This window comes from Cervus canadensis, chromosome 10 (genome assembly GCF_019320065.1).
Source record: "Cervus canadensis isolate Bull #8, Minnesota chromosome 10, ASM1932006v1, whole genome shotgun sequence".
Taxonomy (NCBI): domain Eukaryota; kingdom Metazoa; phylum Chordata; class Mammalia; order Artiodactyla; family Cervidae; genus Cervus; species Cervus canadensis.
The window spans coordinates 69,525,010-69,541,585 of record NC_057395.1 but is presented as its reverse complement, the minus strand read 5'-3'; the positions used below and the strand labels follow the sequence as shown (position 1 = coordinate 69,541,585).

Below are 16,576 nucleotides of genomic sequence, written 5' to 3'. Positions count from 1 at the left end.
TGAGTCTCATTCTTATTCAGAACATTTTGATGCCCATAGTATCAACCGTATAAAAATGTTTGTAAATTTTTAACAAGATGATGCATTTTAAAATGCCTATCATAGTGGTTTGTGGTCAATAAACACTGAATTCATATCAGATATCATTATTAGAATATCACTGGTGATAAGTATGAGGCAGGATGTGGGGATTTACTCAGGAAAGAAAAAGCAAAATCTGTGAGTACACAAACATTTGAATAGACGGATGGGTTAAAAATGTTTGCTGAGTCAGGAAAGAGAAGTAAAATCAGTGAAGTCTGGGGTATACAAAGATACCAGCTGACCTACCTGATGCATCAAGGAGAGAAAGAGAGCGAGATTCCAAAAGCAAGGTCAGGAATGTTGTGTTTATAGAAGGACATGTACAGAAGTTAGTTCTTCTGTAGGCCCTTCTTGAAGGCTAAATTTGGGTCAGGTTCCATCTTTTTCATCATGGCTCCCAACTTTGCAAACTCAAAAACTCAGTTTGTCTGGATGCATTGTTGAGAGGAGATTCAAATAAATCTACCCAAGACTGAGGGAAATAGTAGGCAGTTTAAAATAATTCCTTCCCTTCAAAAACATCCCTAAGACTTTTCTATCTCAGAAGTCTGGGTTACCCAAGATATACCTCACTATCTATTTCCAATTGTCACCAAGTCCTGCTGGTTCTTCACTCTACTATTCTCTTCCATCCACATACATTTTTCATCTTCAGTGCCACCGTCCTCGTTCTGAATACCATAATCTCTTCCTTAGGAAACCTCAGCAAGCCCACCCCCACCCCACAAGCTGGTCTTCTCACATCTACTTTTACTTGCCTCAAAGCCATTATCCAACCACAGCAAACATGATACTATCTGTATCTTCATTTAACCGATGAGTAAGCCAAGACTCAGAACAGCTATGATTTGCTGAAGCACATTCCAGAAGCAAGAGAGGGACCTGGATTTGAACCTGCGCATGTAAAAATGCTGTTAGGTGGTCCTGTCCAGTTATTGCCATGCTTCATGCTGAGTCACAACCCCACAAAATAGAATCTGGCTGAATTGCAACCAACAGAAGCCCCTGAAAGACCCCCAACCCTCCCCACCACATCCACATTTGTTCTCGTTCTCCCTGCAAACATGGCCAGCCTCCGTCTCCTGCTCAATCTTGAAACACCTGCTGGCCCTGCCGTTAGCATCAATAAATAATGTGGAGCTGTACTAATAACAATTATCATAATAAATTGGCCTTTGATTACATCTGTCACCTGTGAATTTCAAAGACTTTACAAACATCAATTAGTAATTACAGCTCAAAGGATCACTCACTGAGAGTGGGGATCATTAAGGTCAGATAAGAGCTGTGCAGGGAGGCATGAAGGACAGCTCAGGTTTAGTCCTGAGAATCTCCAGTCCCTGCTGGAAGGTCAAAGCCTCTCTCCATGAGGCCCAGAGGAACCAGGCTCTGACATCCCAATTAGGGGATAATTTGTACAGCTGCTCCATCAAAGTCCTGATGCTGAGGAATGGGAAGCATGAGATGTAGTTTTGGAAGGGAGCTTATAGGAGCGTATAGTTCCTTTCTTTCTGCAGAATGAGTAACTGAAGTCTGGAGTGGGAAAGTGATTTGTCCAAGGTCAAAGCCGTGTCTTGAACCTGGTTTCCCATACCTTGTCCATATTTGTTTATTCTGCAAAATTGTGTCATCATTGGTCATGCTCTTCTCTGATTATAGTGACGAGGATAAAAATCCAACAATCATTTATTCAGGGCTTGCACTGTGGGGGTGAGGGAATGAAAGTGAAGAGTGAAATGAAAATGTTAGTCACTCGGTTATGTCTGACTCTTTGTGACCCCATGGACTGTAGCCCACCAGGCTCCTCTGTCCGTGGAATTCTTCAGGCAAGAGTGCTGGAGTGGGTTACCATTTCCTTCTCCAGGGGATCTTCCTGACCATTATGTAAATGTATCTTAATTTACTCAATCACTTTGTATGTGTGGACATATAGATTATTTCCAATATTTTTCAAATGCAAATTTTGCTGCAATAAAGTATTGTGTACATATATATTTTTTGTAATATATATTGTAAAAATGTGTCTTCAAGATGTATTCCTGGAAGCAGAATTGTTGGATCAAAAGGTAGACAAATATGTAGTTTTGATAGATGTTTTTAAATTCCCTTGCTTAAAGGTTGAATCAATTTTCATCCAGCAGTGTTTCAAATTGTTTCTCTACTGCCTTACCAATAGTTTGTGTGGTCTAACTTTAATTTTTGTCAAAGTTATAAGAAGAAATTGTATCTCAATGTAGTTTTAATTTCCTTTCTCTTATAAAAAATAAGATTGACATCATTTCATATATTTAGGAGATATTTTTATTTAATTTTTAACTATATGTGTATGTCTTTGCCCAATTTTCTATCAGGATTTTTACCTTTTTCCCCACAATTTTTAAGATACTAACTTTCTATCTGTGATATATGTTGTAATTTTCTGGACTTTGCTTATAATATTTTTGTCCCACCCCCAAAAATGTAGTCAAATGCATCCATTTTTAAAGTTACACCTAGACTTTGAGACATTGTGAAAAAGCCTTTCTTATACCAACATTATAAAAGAATTCACCCTGTTTGCTTCCAGAACTTATACAAGTTTAAATGTTTTTCTCATTTACATTTCTGATGTTTGGTGTTCATTTTTGTGCATGGTATAAAGTATGTGTCTAATTTTATGTTTTTTCCCAAATGTCTGTTTAGTTGTCCTAGCAACATTTATTAAAAAGTCCATCTTTGCCCCAATAATTTGAGGTGCCATTTTTCTCATGTTTTAAATTTTCATATGTTCTTGTGTCTTTTTCTGGAAAAACCTGAAATTGCATTCCACCCACCTTTTTGACTATTTATACACTAATACCACACTGTGTCTCTGTGTGTGTGGTGTCTGTGTGTGCATGATCAATTGTATCCAGCTCTTTGTGATCCCATGGACTATAGCCCACCAGGCTCCTCTGTCTGTGAAATTTTCCAGGCAGGGATACTGGAGTGGGTGGCCATTTCCTTTTCCAGGGAGTACCACATAGTTTTAATTGTAAAGGCTCAGTGCCTTGATATCTAATAAGGCAAGTCCCCGCACCTGGATTTTCTCTTCCAGTGCTCTCCTAGTTCTTCTTGGGTGTCCACTTTTTCATAAAAGTTTTAGCAGTAACTTTTCTAGCTCCATAAAAAGCCTATTAGTAATTTAACTGGAAGTGCACTAAACTTTTACATTAATTAGAGTGAACTAATATCTTTACAATGTTGAATTATCCTAGCTGAGAACAGAGAATGTCTTTCTGTTTGTTCAAGTCTGCTTTTGTGTCTTTCAAGAGTGTTGTTAAGTTTTCTGCGTATAGATTTTGCAGTTCTTGCTGAGCTTAATACCAAGTATTTAATCTTTGTTGCCATTGTGAATGAGATTTGCTGCATGATAGCCTCTATGTGAGGTCAATTGTGTTTGTGGTTACTATTCACTTTGTATGTTAATTTTATATCCTGCTACCTTTATCATTGACTCTCTGTGCATCTTCAGATATACTGCTACACCCTCTACAAGAAAATGTATAAAAGTTTACTTTCCAATCTGTATGCCTCTAATTGATTTCTTTTATCCAATTGCACTGACCAGAACTTCCAGTATGATGTAAAGGAGTGGTGGAAATGGAGGGCATTCTACTCTTATTCTTGATCTTAAAGAGAATGCCTTTAGTAGATTTCCATTAAGTAAGATGGTGGTGTTAGAACTCATGTATATATCGATTTATACTGATACACTGATCGATTTCTGTTTTCTTGAGTTTTTTTTTTTTTAATCAGAAATGGGTATTAGATTTTGTCAAATGCTTTTTCTTCATTAATAGAAATAATATGAGTTTTCCTTTTATCTGCTGATATGGTATACTATATGAGTAGACTTCTTAACATCCAACCACCCTTGCATTTCTAGAATACATTCCACTTGATCATGGCATTATTTTTTTCTCAATGCAGTGTTGGATTCTGTTCACCAACATGTTATGTAGTAGTTTCACACATTCAAAATTAAGATTGGTCTATAATTTCTCACTCCTTTTTTTTTTTTTTTTGGTGTTATCTCCCCTAAATTTAGGTGTCAGTGTTATACTGGTTTCATTTAAAAATGAGAACGTTTATGGATAGTTAGGGAGTGTGAGACGGACATGTACTCACTGCTATATTTAAAATGGGTAACCAACAGGAACCTACTGTCTAGTACAGGAAACTGTGACCAATACTGTGTTAATGGCCTATACGGGAGTAACCGAGTCACTTTACAGTACACCTTTAACTATCCCAACATTGTTAATCAACTCTACTCCAAAATAAAATACAACTTTTAAAATATACTAATTTTAAAAAATGGAGCTTCATTTCCCATGCTGTAGAACAATTTCTGTCAGTCCTATCTTATATTTAAAAGTCTAATAGAAAATTCCCTATGAAAACAAGTCAGCAGGGTGTTTTTCTTCTGACGTAGTTCTTTCATATCTTCTGTTTATTCTCTCAAAGTAGATCTGTTGTTTTTATCGCTTATCAAATCTATTTTATAAGCTATACTTTTCTAGGAAATCATCAACTCCATTTAGTTTTTCAGAATTATTTTCAGAGGTCTGAAAAGTTGTCTCATTTTTAAAAATTTCTTCTTTTTCAGTGGTTGTTTCCTTCTTGCCATTTCCTTATACATTGGTGTTTCCTCTTTTTTTCCTTTTTCTAGTGTCTTTTTCTTTTCTATTTCAATAACCTTTTGCCTTTATTATTCCCTTCTATGCTCCTGTTTTCTAGATGGAAATTTTTTTTCTTTCTTTCATTTTACTGATATTCTTTAGTCACTGCTTTAAATGGTTTTTATAGATTCCAGTATGTAGCGTTTTCATCATTTTGTTTATAAATATTTAAATTTTTGTTTACAATTTCCCCTTTCACCTAGAAGTTAGCCAAAAGAAATTATTTTGTAAATTTCCAGGTGAATGGACCTAGTCAGGTTTTTTTTTCATACTCTTAATAATTTATCACTTTATTATATTGTAACCATGGAATATTTCTTAAAATACTTCTACTTTATTCAACATAGCAATGCTTTCTTAACTAGCTGATATATGGTAAGTTTTCTGAATGCTTCATAAGCTCATAGGAGAAGGCTTTTCTCTGCTATCAGGCTGTATGGTTTGACACATAGCCACAAGATCTGCTTAATTATTTTAGCTCTCTGTATCCTTGCCTATTTTTTCTTTTTCTTTTTTTTTTTTTGCCACTTGATCTGTCTTATATTGACAGTAGTCTTCTATTATTATTGTATCTTCTATAGTTTTTACTTCATCAGTTAAGTTCAGTCACTCAGCCGTGTCTGTCTCTTTGTGTCTCCATGGACTATAGCACGCCAGGCTTCCCTGTGCATCACTAACTCTTAGAGCTTGCTCAAACTCATGTCCATCGATGCAGTGATGCCATCCAACCGTCTCATCCTCTGTCATCCTCTTCTTCTCCTTTTACTTCATAAAGGTGTCATTGTGGCTTTTGGTGCATAGATTCTCATGCCTGCTACCTTTCTTGTTAATTGTGGATTTAACATTAAAATGTTCTTTTATATATATATATATATATACTTTTAAAATTGCTTTTTATAACTCTGATATCAGGATCACTGCTATAGCTTTCTTTTGTTCATTTGTTTATTCTTTCTTTTTTTGCCATTTATACTTTCTCTCAATCCTTTATTGTTGCCTTTCAGAATGACTTTGTTTTAGATATGAAAGTGAAATAAAAAGTGTTAGTCTCTGAGTCATGCCAGACTCTTTGTGACCCCATGGTCTGTAGCCTGCCAGGCTCCTCTGTCACGGAATTCTCCAGGCAAGAATATTGATAGCCATTCCCTTCTCCAGAGGATCTTTCCCACCCAAGCACTGAACCCAGGTCTCCTGCATTGCAGGCAGATTCTTTACTGTCTGAGCCACAGGGAAGCCCTCTATATACCAGATAGTTGGGTCTTGCTTTATGAGACCTTTGAAATCTTTCCCATGTAATTATATGGGTTAAACCCATTCACGTTTGTTAATGTGACTGATCTGTTTGGTTTCAAATCTATCACATATTCTTTATATCATAGTTTACTATGTTAATTTTGTAATTCTTGCTGATGTGTTTTCCTCTTTTATTTTAAAATTTCTTTTGATGCTTAGAAAGCTTTTTATTTTTGTTCTAATAGTTATCTTTTTCTTATACTTTTCAATGTGTTTTATCGTTTCTTATTTAACCTCTTCCTGCCAGCACTTTCCCCAGCATTATTGAGGTGTAATTAAAAAATAAAAATTGTGTATATTTAAGATGTACAACATGATGGACATTATGGCTTGTTTTGGACTCTTTTCAAAGTACAGTTGATTTATAATATTGTATTAGTTTCAGGTGTACGGCATAGTGATTCAATGTTTTTGACGATTATACTCCATTATAAGTTATTACAAGATAATTGCTGTAATTCCCTGAGCTATACAGTATATCCTTGTTGCTCATCTGTTTTATTCGTAGTAGTTAGTATATGTTAATCCCATACCCCTAATTTGTCCCTTCACCCTTCCTTCCATTGTGAAATGATTGTCATAATCAAGCTAATTAACAAATTCATCACCTCTCATAGTCACCATTGTGTGTGGTGAGAGTACTTAGATCTTAAGTACTACTCTCCCAGCAAATTCCAAGTATGAAAAGCAAGTAATATACAAACCTCCAAAACTTATGCATCCTGTTAACTTTTGGATCAGCATCTCCCCATTTCCTCTATGCTCTGGCCACTGCAACCAGCACTCTCTGCTTTTATATGTTCCACTTTCCCCAGTTCCACGTAAAAGTGAAATCCTGCAGCATTTGTTCTGTGTCTGTCTCATTTCACTCAGTCTGGTGTCCTCTGGGCTCATTCATGTTGTTGCAAATAACAGGTTCTCCTACTTTTTAAGGTCATTAATAGTCTATCATCCGTATATACTACATTATCTTTTCCCAGGTCCTAACTGCGCCATACTGTTCATCCGTGCTGATCCCCTCAGTTTTCAGGTTGAGATGATAGAAATAGGCCTCTTGGGCAGCATCTGGCATCGCTGGGGGAGTGGGTCACTCTTGATGCTCTCGTTTCCCCTATGGGGTCTCTCATGGCACTGAGCCGAGCCACTTTGGGAGAAAGGTGACATGTGTAAAGTATGACTGTTTAGTGCTTCTGTTATCAGACTTTTTGCTCCACTGGGGGGGCTGGGACCTCTCTCGTGGACTTCCAAATTCCCACAAAGGCACTCTCACCCAGGGATGGTTGTCAAAATGATGTTTCTTTGGGAGGACGAGTGTGCAGATGTATTCTGCCATCTTGCAGGCGTCACTGCTCTGTCAGTGTTTGATGGTGTGCGTTGACTTTCATCTGTTGCCCACAGAGCAGTCAGTGAACCTACTCTTCTCTCATCTTTCTTCTCTTTCCCTGTTTCTCCTCTCATTTTTACTGCATTATTTTCAAGCAAATATACATTTACATATTCTGCTTTCAACCATGCCCCTACCTTCTTTTAGGCTGAGATTCACTTAATATAATTAAGTATATTAAACGCTTACCATCAAGCTGTTTGACAAAACTTCCTCAGTCATCTCTTGGTTGAATGAAGCTTATCTTCTGTTATATTTCTCAAGGAAGACTCATGAGTACAGGAATCTCTGAGTGATTGAATGTTGCAAGTTGTTTTTCTGTAGTTTTGATAATTGACAAATACTTGGCTAGCTATAAAATCCTTGGTTCATAATTTCTTTTAGTTTCTTGAAAATGCTGCTTCATATTTTTTGTCCTGTATGTTGCTTTGGAGACAGCTCATGATAGCCCAATTCTGTTGCCCTTGTAAATTGTTTGATCCTATTTGCCTTAAGTCTTTGAAATTTTTTTTTTTTTTTAAGTTCAGTAGTTTTTCTAAGATGTTGGAATAGATCTTTCAGGTCTTTGAGTCCTTTCAGGGTGTAGCCTCAGGTCATCTCTTTATACATTTTCCTCAGATTTTTGTTACAAATTTTTGCTTATTTAATTACTTAATCTGCCTTCTCCGGGATTTCAAGTATACATATATCATATCTTCTTTCTCTTCTCTTTAAGCCCTTTTTCATGGACCCTTGTTACTTTATTCTCGATCTCATTTTCATTCCCTTGGTTGTCTTTCTCTTTCTTCGATGCCCCTTTTTAAAAATTTCCCTTGGATATGTTGTCATTTAATCTTCATTTCTGAGTGCTTTCGTTTTTGTTTTCTTTTCCCCTCTGAGTTCAGTCAATTGTCTTTTTTTCCCTAATTCTTTATGGATTTCAGTTGTTAATATTTACATTTCTAATTCAAAGTTGTTTGAGAAGATTTAATTCAGTTTGGTGTACTGTGTTACAGTTTTCTTCTGATTTTTAATTTTGGGAGAGGAGGTGGATTTTTATCACTTGGGATGTTTTGACCTTTATTTTCTGTTTTCTTCTTATATAATAGCTTTATTTGGTTCCTTCCACTTATTCATTTTGTAAATTTGAGGTTCAGAAACACAGTGGTAGGTGGATATGTGAGCCTGAATCTCTGGAATACCAGTGTTAGAAACAGAAATTTGAGTTTCATAATGATTTAAGACTTAAAACCTTGTAACTAAATGTAATCTTTTATTGAGAAAATTGGGATATAGATGAAAAGAGATAGAAAATGAGACCACTCCAATATTTGGAGGTCAAGTAGATGATAAATGTCTGGCCAAATAAAATAAAATTTAAATTTTAAAAAGGATTATGTATTCTGATAAGGTAGTGGTGTGTGTTTTTTAATGGATGACTGAGTTTTTTGTATCATGAGAAATGACAGGCTGTGTGCTCTCTGACTTGTTGTCACTGTTGTTATTCTCTCATGATTGTAGAGTCTTAAAATTCCCCCTTTTGCCTCTTTACTTTTCATTATCCAGTCTCCCAGAGACACTTCTCCTTTCTTTTTACCCTATTTCCCCCCATAAGTGATGCCTATGGAAGATTACCACCTTGAATTATGTATGGCTTTCAGGTTTTCATGTAGTTATTTCCTTATTCTAGCAGGGTTCTTTTTCAGAATTTTCACACATAGGAACTTGGTCTTTCTGAAGGTTGTTTTATAAAACCTTATGACCTCTACCAGCTTACCTTTTTCTCTTTCATGTTGTTTTTTCCTTACAGCCCTGGCTCTCCACAAAAGCTTGTGATGAGAGCCTTAGAAATACTTCATTCAACTGCAGGGCTTGTTTTTCTACTAACAGGGACTATGACGTTTTGAGGGTTCTGTGTATTTTAATGATATTGAAGTTGTGAATTATGTATAGCTTTATTTTTTCTTGTTTTCCTGTGTTGTTTTTTTGAAAGATATGTGGGGAGATTTGATTTTAGATGGTTACCATTTTCTTCAACTATTAAGAGTCAGCAGGAATTGACTGTGGATTGCTTGTGGGAAATTATGGAACTAGAAGAATCAGAGATGACTCCCAGGTTTTTTACTTAATCAACTGGATAGATAATGGTTACATTTACTGAAATGGGGAAAACTGGTAGATATATAAGGCCTGGCATAGAAGGGAAGGGAGTAACAGAGTTCTCTTTTGGAGATTTGTAAATTTATTATAAGTATGTGGGTATATGTGCCTGAATCTTTTTAATACCATTGTTAGAAATTTGAATATCCTAAGGATTTAATACTTAATGCCTTGTAACTAAATGTAACCTTTTATTGAGAAAATTGGGATACAGATGAAGAAGGATATAAAATGAGACCACTCCAATATTTGGAGGTCAAGCAGATGATAAATGTCTGGCCAAATAAAATAAAATTTAAATTAAAAAAAAAAAAGGATTAGGAGCAGACAGTGAGGTAAGAGAGAAAGCTGAGAGTAGAGTAATCTCAAAGGCAAGAGGAGAAAGAGTCAAAGAGAAAGCGATCAGTTGCAGTTGATAGTGATGAGACATTAGGGATGGTGCAGTTGGAGAAGTGACTTTTAGAGCCGACCATATGAAAGCCTTCATTGGCCTTGATGAGAGCAGTCAGATTGAGGGAAGTTCCAGAGCACTAGTGAGTTAAGCCAATTGAGTCTGCATCTAGAGAGAGAACACAAAAGATTTTCAGAACTTGAGTCTAACAGTGACTTTTCTGAATAAATGGCTTGCATTTATAAAATGCAATAAATGACTTGGGAGTTTCAGTCCCTAAAGTTGGGGTCAGGGCCATGGCTATTGCCTGAAGTAGAGCCTATTGCCTTCCAGGAAAATCTGATCAGGTTGGTGATGAACACCTATCAGTGAGAAGAATATGCCACCAACAGCCAAGTCTCCTTCATCCTGCAGCTTTGCTTTGCCTCTTGTTGGTGACTGCAGATTTGCAGATTGCAGCATACGTGTTTGTTAGGAAGTTATATCTCAAAGGGCACTCTGTCCCTTTCATGCCTTAAAAGCCATCCCTCACTCATTTTCCTCCAGAGGATGGGCCTACCAGGTGACCTAGTTCTAATGATTCTGGGCTGCTCAGTTTCCAGAGGCAGATCTCTGCTTTCCTTTTCCATCACTGGCTTTCTGATTTCTCAGGGTCCTGTTTCAGGTCAAAACAGAATTTCTTCATACAAATTGCTTGGCCTGTTTTTCAAAATATGACCCTGCCCCATCATCACTGTCTGCCTGTGGACAAGCCAAGAAAGCAGGGCCTCTGACCTCATGGCAAAGACATATTTGCCAACAGATACCTCAGAAAAGAAGGCCATTTTCTTAAAGGGCATTTTGCTTAGCTTACTATCTGAGAAACCCTGGGAAATTTTATTTAATCTTGTTTCACAAGAAGAGAAAAGTGGGGCATTGTGCTATCCATCTCACAGACTTGTTATAAGAATGAAAAATACAGTATTCAAAACACGTACCTTAGGAAAAGGGAGCCTTCCTCTTTTCTGTTTTTTTCCTTACTGATGCTTTCAGGGACTGTCATGCTAAGTGAATGAGCCACATCAAGGCCAAACATCAGCTTAGGGGTCAGGGCACTGGAAAAGCATCATGGGAAATTGGGCTGCAGAGAGCCTAGACTGAGGACCCAACGTGTATCAGCCCCAGAATCATGGGGGGAGGAGGGAAGTGGTGAAGGACTCGGGTCAAGCAGAGCCGAGAAATGCTTACCAAAGGTGAGAGGCAGGCAGGATCTCTGCAGCCAGTCTCCTGGTCCAAGACACTAGCATCTCTCAGTTAGACGTCACCACCACCCTCTCCCCAACAACTAGCTTGTCTTGCAATGTAAGTCTGTTCTCTCTATAGCAGCCTCTGCATTTTAAAAAAATAAAAGTCTGAAAATTTTATTCTTGCTCATTAATCTTTGATAGCTGTCTGTTGTTCTTAAAATATAGACCAAAACCCTACAGTCTAAAAGGCTCTACCAAGCTTATGCCTCTAGCTTCATCTGATTTCATTCTCTGAGTACTTCATGATGATGTAAACACCCCAGACTTCTTTATGTCTTTGACTGTACCTCGTGTTTTCCCACTCGCAGGCCTTTGTGCTTCTGTCCCTGAGTCTGGGACACCCTTCTGTGATACTTATTTTCCAGGTATTAGGTTAATTAGTTCTTGCTCAAGGTGTTAAGCTCTCTTTCATTCCCACCCACATCCCTTGTCATCTTCTGGACACATATATAGCACTGAACACTTCTCTTAATAGTGTTTATTGCAACTTGTAATCAGGTGTTTACTCATGAGAATAGTTCTCTGATGTTTGCTGCAAGTATTAGAAAGATAATGTTTGCATGCTTCATGAGGACGGGGACCATGTCTGCTCTGCTTTCCCTATGTATGCAGCACAGTGCCTGGCACGTAATGATCATTCAGTAATGATGAACATTTTCAGTGATGATCATATCAATGAATACTTGTTCATTGACTGACCAAATGAATGAGGAGTTAAGTGGGGGTCCCTGTCTTAGAGAAAAATGAAGGCACAAGCCTAAGAAGATGTGAAAACTGTAGAAAGACTCTGGGGTTAGGGCTAAATCTCATCATATTAGCTGAGACAGCTTAGTTTTAGAGAAGGCAAAAATATTAGTTAGGGCAACTGGGAAAAGTCTTTGAAAATGATGAGATCAGGGCTAAATCCCCATCTTAGTAAGTAGGGCAGTCTGATAGTGCAATGAGAATTTTATGTATTCCCCAGGTACAGGGGCTTCTTGACCAGGTTGTCAGTACAATATAACCTAAGTCCTCCTGGATAATAGACAGCAGTTCCTATAAGCCCTTCAATTAGATAGCCTATAATTTCAGTAAGTAGTTGAAGGATGGATGGATAAGTGGATAGTTGAATGAGTCAGACATGGCCTAGTCTCTAAATGGAGGTTATAAGTAGGTAAGTAGGTATAGGTATGAGGCATTTTGATTTAAAAAAAAAAAAAAAAGCCCAGTTGTTGTGAGATGGAGGATATGATATGATGTCAAGAAGATGGTGTACTGAAAGAACTGGAAGCAACCTTAGAATATCCCACCTACTCTACCCATGTGTCCTTCCCCATCCCTTCCTCTGTCATTTGATTGGTGGGAAAATTGAGCCACAGAGAGGAGCAATGAGCTGCTCTATTGCACAGCACTGGCAGATCCTGGTTTTTTTTTTTTTTTCTTTGTTTTGTTTTGTTTTGTTTTTAGCTTTTTGGCTCTGCCATGCAACGTGTGGTTTCTCAGTTCCTGACAAGGGATTGAACCTGAGCCCCCTGCATTGGATAAGTGTGGAGTCTTTACCACTGGACTGCTGGAAAAGTCCCAGCACTAGTAGATCCTTGAGTAGAAGCAGGTCTCAACAGAAGCCCAACAGTTAGGACAGTATATTCTACCCCAAGGTGATACGTTCCTGTGTGCAGATTTGCAAGTCTAGAGTAGGAAGTAGAATGTGAGTGAGGCTAAAATAATGGGAACATGAAATTGTCTTGTACTGTGGGGCTGGAACAGAGAATACACCGAATGCTTTTTCCCTTTCCAAAGCCTTATATAATCTGACACAAGGAAAGTACTCATTTCCTTTTTACAGAACTGATTGGGTAAATGTCCACAGGCCAGACTTCCTGTGTGTTCGGATGCAGGATTTCCAGCATGTTCCTGACTTGCTTGCTAACAGTTCAATCACCCAGAAGGTCAAGGGAGTGACTCAGAACTTTGTTATTCTGTACCTGATTCTAACCAACAAAGACAAATTGGGTATGGAATTAAAGATGTCAGGAACTTGGGAGAAAACAGATATGTCAGCGTCATGTTTGTGAGAGCCGAGGAGAGTTAAACATAATCAGACAAGTGCTTTAGATGATAGAAAACAGTTTAATAGATTCAGGTGGAGGACATAGTGTTAGGAAATGGCTCACTTTCATGCATGCAGCTTTGGCAGTGAAGATGATTCTAAGGAGAATTAGAAAGTTCTACAAATGATCCAGTGAAGAAGAAGGCAGTAGAATAAACCATTGTGGTGACCCAATATTCCCTTTACTGTGACACATTTTTAAATGAGTTGAGTTGAGTTACTCTGTCATGTCCAACTCTTTGTGACCCCATGGACTGCAGCACACCAGGCTTCCCTGTCCATCACCAACTCCCAGAGTTTACTCAAACTCATGTCCATCGAGTCCCACAAAAGACACATTAACCTTCACCTTTGCGGGGAGGAAGTGACCCAGAAGGAACATGAAGGGTTTTTCTGAAGTGCTGGTAATTTTGGGTGTTTTGATCTGGTGCTGGTCATAAAGTGTTTGTTTACTTTGTGAAACATTTGGTAAACTGCATTTAAAATTGTTTGTCTGCATGTATCAATATGTTACACTTCACTGTGCAACCATTTTTAAGATTTAGTATATTTCCTTTAGGACTTATTTTTTAAATGGTTAGATTGGCATGTTGAATAAAAACTGTGCTTTATTCATTTATTATTTTCTTATGTGTATTACTTCATGTTATTGCATAGGTCTCAATCATTTTCATTATCAGCCTTATAAAACTCCACTGTGTAGGGAGACCTCCACTTTCTTTACCATGACTATAGAGTTAGGCAGGTATATTCCTCTTCATTTTCACTTTTATAAAGAATACTTGAAGCAGTGACTTTGAATATAAAGTTTCTTGTGCATTTAAGGTCACTTCATGAGAATAGATTCTTAGATGTAAAGAGATTAGGTTGACTCTCTTTAAAGTCTAGACACATATTTACAAATTACCCCCATCAGTGAAGACCTCACCATATTGCCCATTGCTATATTTAACAGTCTTGCACAGAATTGGCAAGTTTCCTGATACAGTACTTGCAAAATCTTTTTTTTTCTTTGTATTAGTATAAAGTTGGAGCACTTTCTTATCTCTTGGCACTTCCCATCCATCACAATTTCTCAGTTCTCTGGATGTCGTGCTTTCTTCTTTAGCCATCTCAGTGCCCAGTTCATTGGCCTTTGTTTAAACCAGAGAACAGAACATGGAAGCCAACAGGAGTTGAAGAACTTTGTCCTGTCTCCAAACATGAAAACAAACAAGCAAAAAATTAGTTTGCTCACTTTTATCATCATTTTTAAGTTTTAAGTCATTTGTGTCTTGAGCTTTTTTGGCATCCCATTTTTTAATTTTATTATTGGAGTATCATTGCTTTGCAAAGTTGTATTAGTTTCTGGTGTACAACAGAGTGAATCAGCTATATGGCTATGTACATCGCCTCCCTCCTAATCCCACCCACTTGGGTCATTACAGAAGACTGAGCTAAGCTCCCTGTGCTTTACGGCAGCTTCCTGCTAGCTATCTATTTTCCACATAGTATGTACATATGTCTGTGCTACTCTCCCAATTCATCCCATCTCATTTAGAGAGTTCTACTTTTTTCTCTTCCTTCTTTCTGTCTCCTGGATATGTTCTTTAAAAAAAAAAATTCTTTTTTCTTGAAATATAAGCACATTTCAAATGAATATTTCATGTATTTGAATCATAATATGTCATGTTCTTTTAACATTTCTGCATTTTCCATTTTTTAAAATAAAACATTTATTTATTTTAAAAAGGAAAACTTTCAGCACAGAAAAAAAAAAAGAAAAGGAAACACTTGTTCCAAAGAACAAGTCATGTCAACCCAACCTTCTTTCTTTAAGATAGTTCTTGAACTGACTGGGGAAATGCAGTAGACAGAGCATCAGTATCTGAAGTGATTTTGACCCTGTTCTCAAGCTATGTTTTTGGAAAAATACAGCAGTACAGTCTGAGTTCTTAAGCAACTGAGGCAGCAAGTAACTGTTGCATAACCAACCAGAAATTCTGATGAACAGGTGAATGCCAACCTGGAAGAGGGATTCTAGTGCATGCCACTGAGTCTGTTATTGGCATTTTCTAGGTTACTACTTATATTATTGATCTGGATAAAGTTGAAAAATCATGTCCCCAAACTTTGCAGATAGTGAAGATAATATGGTAATAGGCTCTAGTCACCGAATCAAAGATGATAGACTTTGACAGTTCCAAGTTAGACTCTGTGCTTGAGTTTCATAATAGGACCACATATATATGTAGAAGCAGGCAAATTTTTTTCTTTTTTTGGTGGGAAAGAGTTGCTGATACATTCACTGTGATCAATGAAAATGCGAAATGTTGGCTATGTTATTAGAAGCCCAGTTTAAGTAAGAAAAAAATTGAAAATAGTGATAATCTAGGTAATCATATATTGACAAGACTACACACAGACTGTTGCTTCATGTTCTGGTCCCTTCTCATTAAGAGGGACAAACTGGAGGATGTCCTGAGATGAGCATTAATTTGGTTCAGAGGACTTGAACTTTCATCATATGAGGAATTGTTGAAGAAGAATGTTAATGAACTTGAGAACTGTCTTTCAGTATCCAGACATCTTTTCTACACAAGCAAAGGCAGACTTTCTGTGGGCTACAGAACAAAATCAAGACCACTAGGGAATCATACTTGGGTTTGATAGGAGGGACAGTTCCTAGCATTCAGAGGTGTGCATGGATGAAATAGACTCTGCTGTAGACATTACCATTGTTTCTCTTTTTGGTTCCTGGAGCACTCCAATTCCTGTGTCAATGAAGTCAGGCATGGCCCTTTGACTCGCTCTAGCTGATGGAACCTGTGTCAAAGTAAAAGCGTTACTTCTAATGTCAAGCCTTTAGTTGCCAGTTCTTACTAAACTCATCATCATCCCTTTCTCCAGCCTCAGGGAACACTGAAGCATTATATTAAAATGGAGGTAGCAGCGTTGGTCTTTGAGTGGCTACAGTTATGACAGTATCCTCCAGCCACCACCACCAGCTCCCTCTCCAACCCACCATACTCCTATATTGGACATGTGGTTTGAGTGGAACATAAACTTTTGCTGTTTGTAGCCCCTGGATTTCATGGATTTTATTACTTCTGCATATTTCTGACTAACGCTTCCCTGTTGGCTCAGATGGCAAAGAATTCACCTGCAATGCAGGAGACACAGGAGATGCTAGTTCAATCCCTGGGTTAGGAAGATCCCCTGGAGAAA

General features: G+C 37.6%; 1 protein-coding gene across 12 annotated transcripts in view; it reads left to right on the top strand.

The window, feature by feature from the left end:
• Positions 1-16,576, top strand: part of PTPRT (protein tyrosine phosphatase receptor type T) — a 1,113,287-nt gene that overhangs the window by 886,707 nt on the left and 210,004 nt on the right. The window lies entirely within an intron of this gene.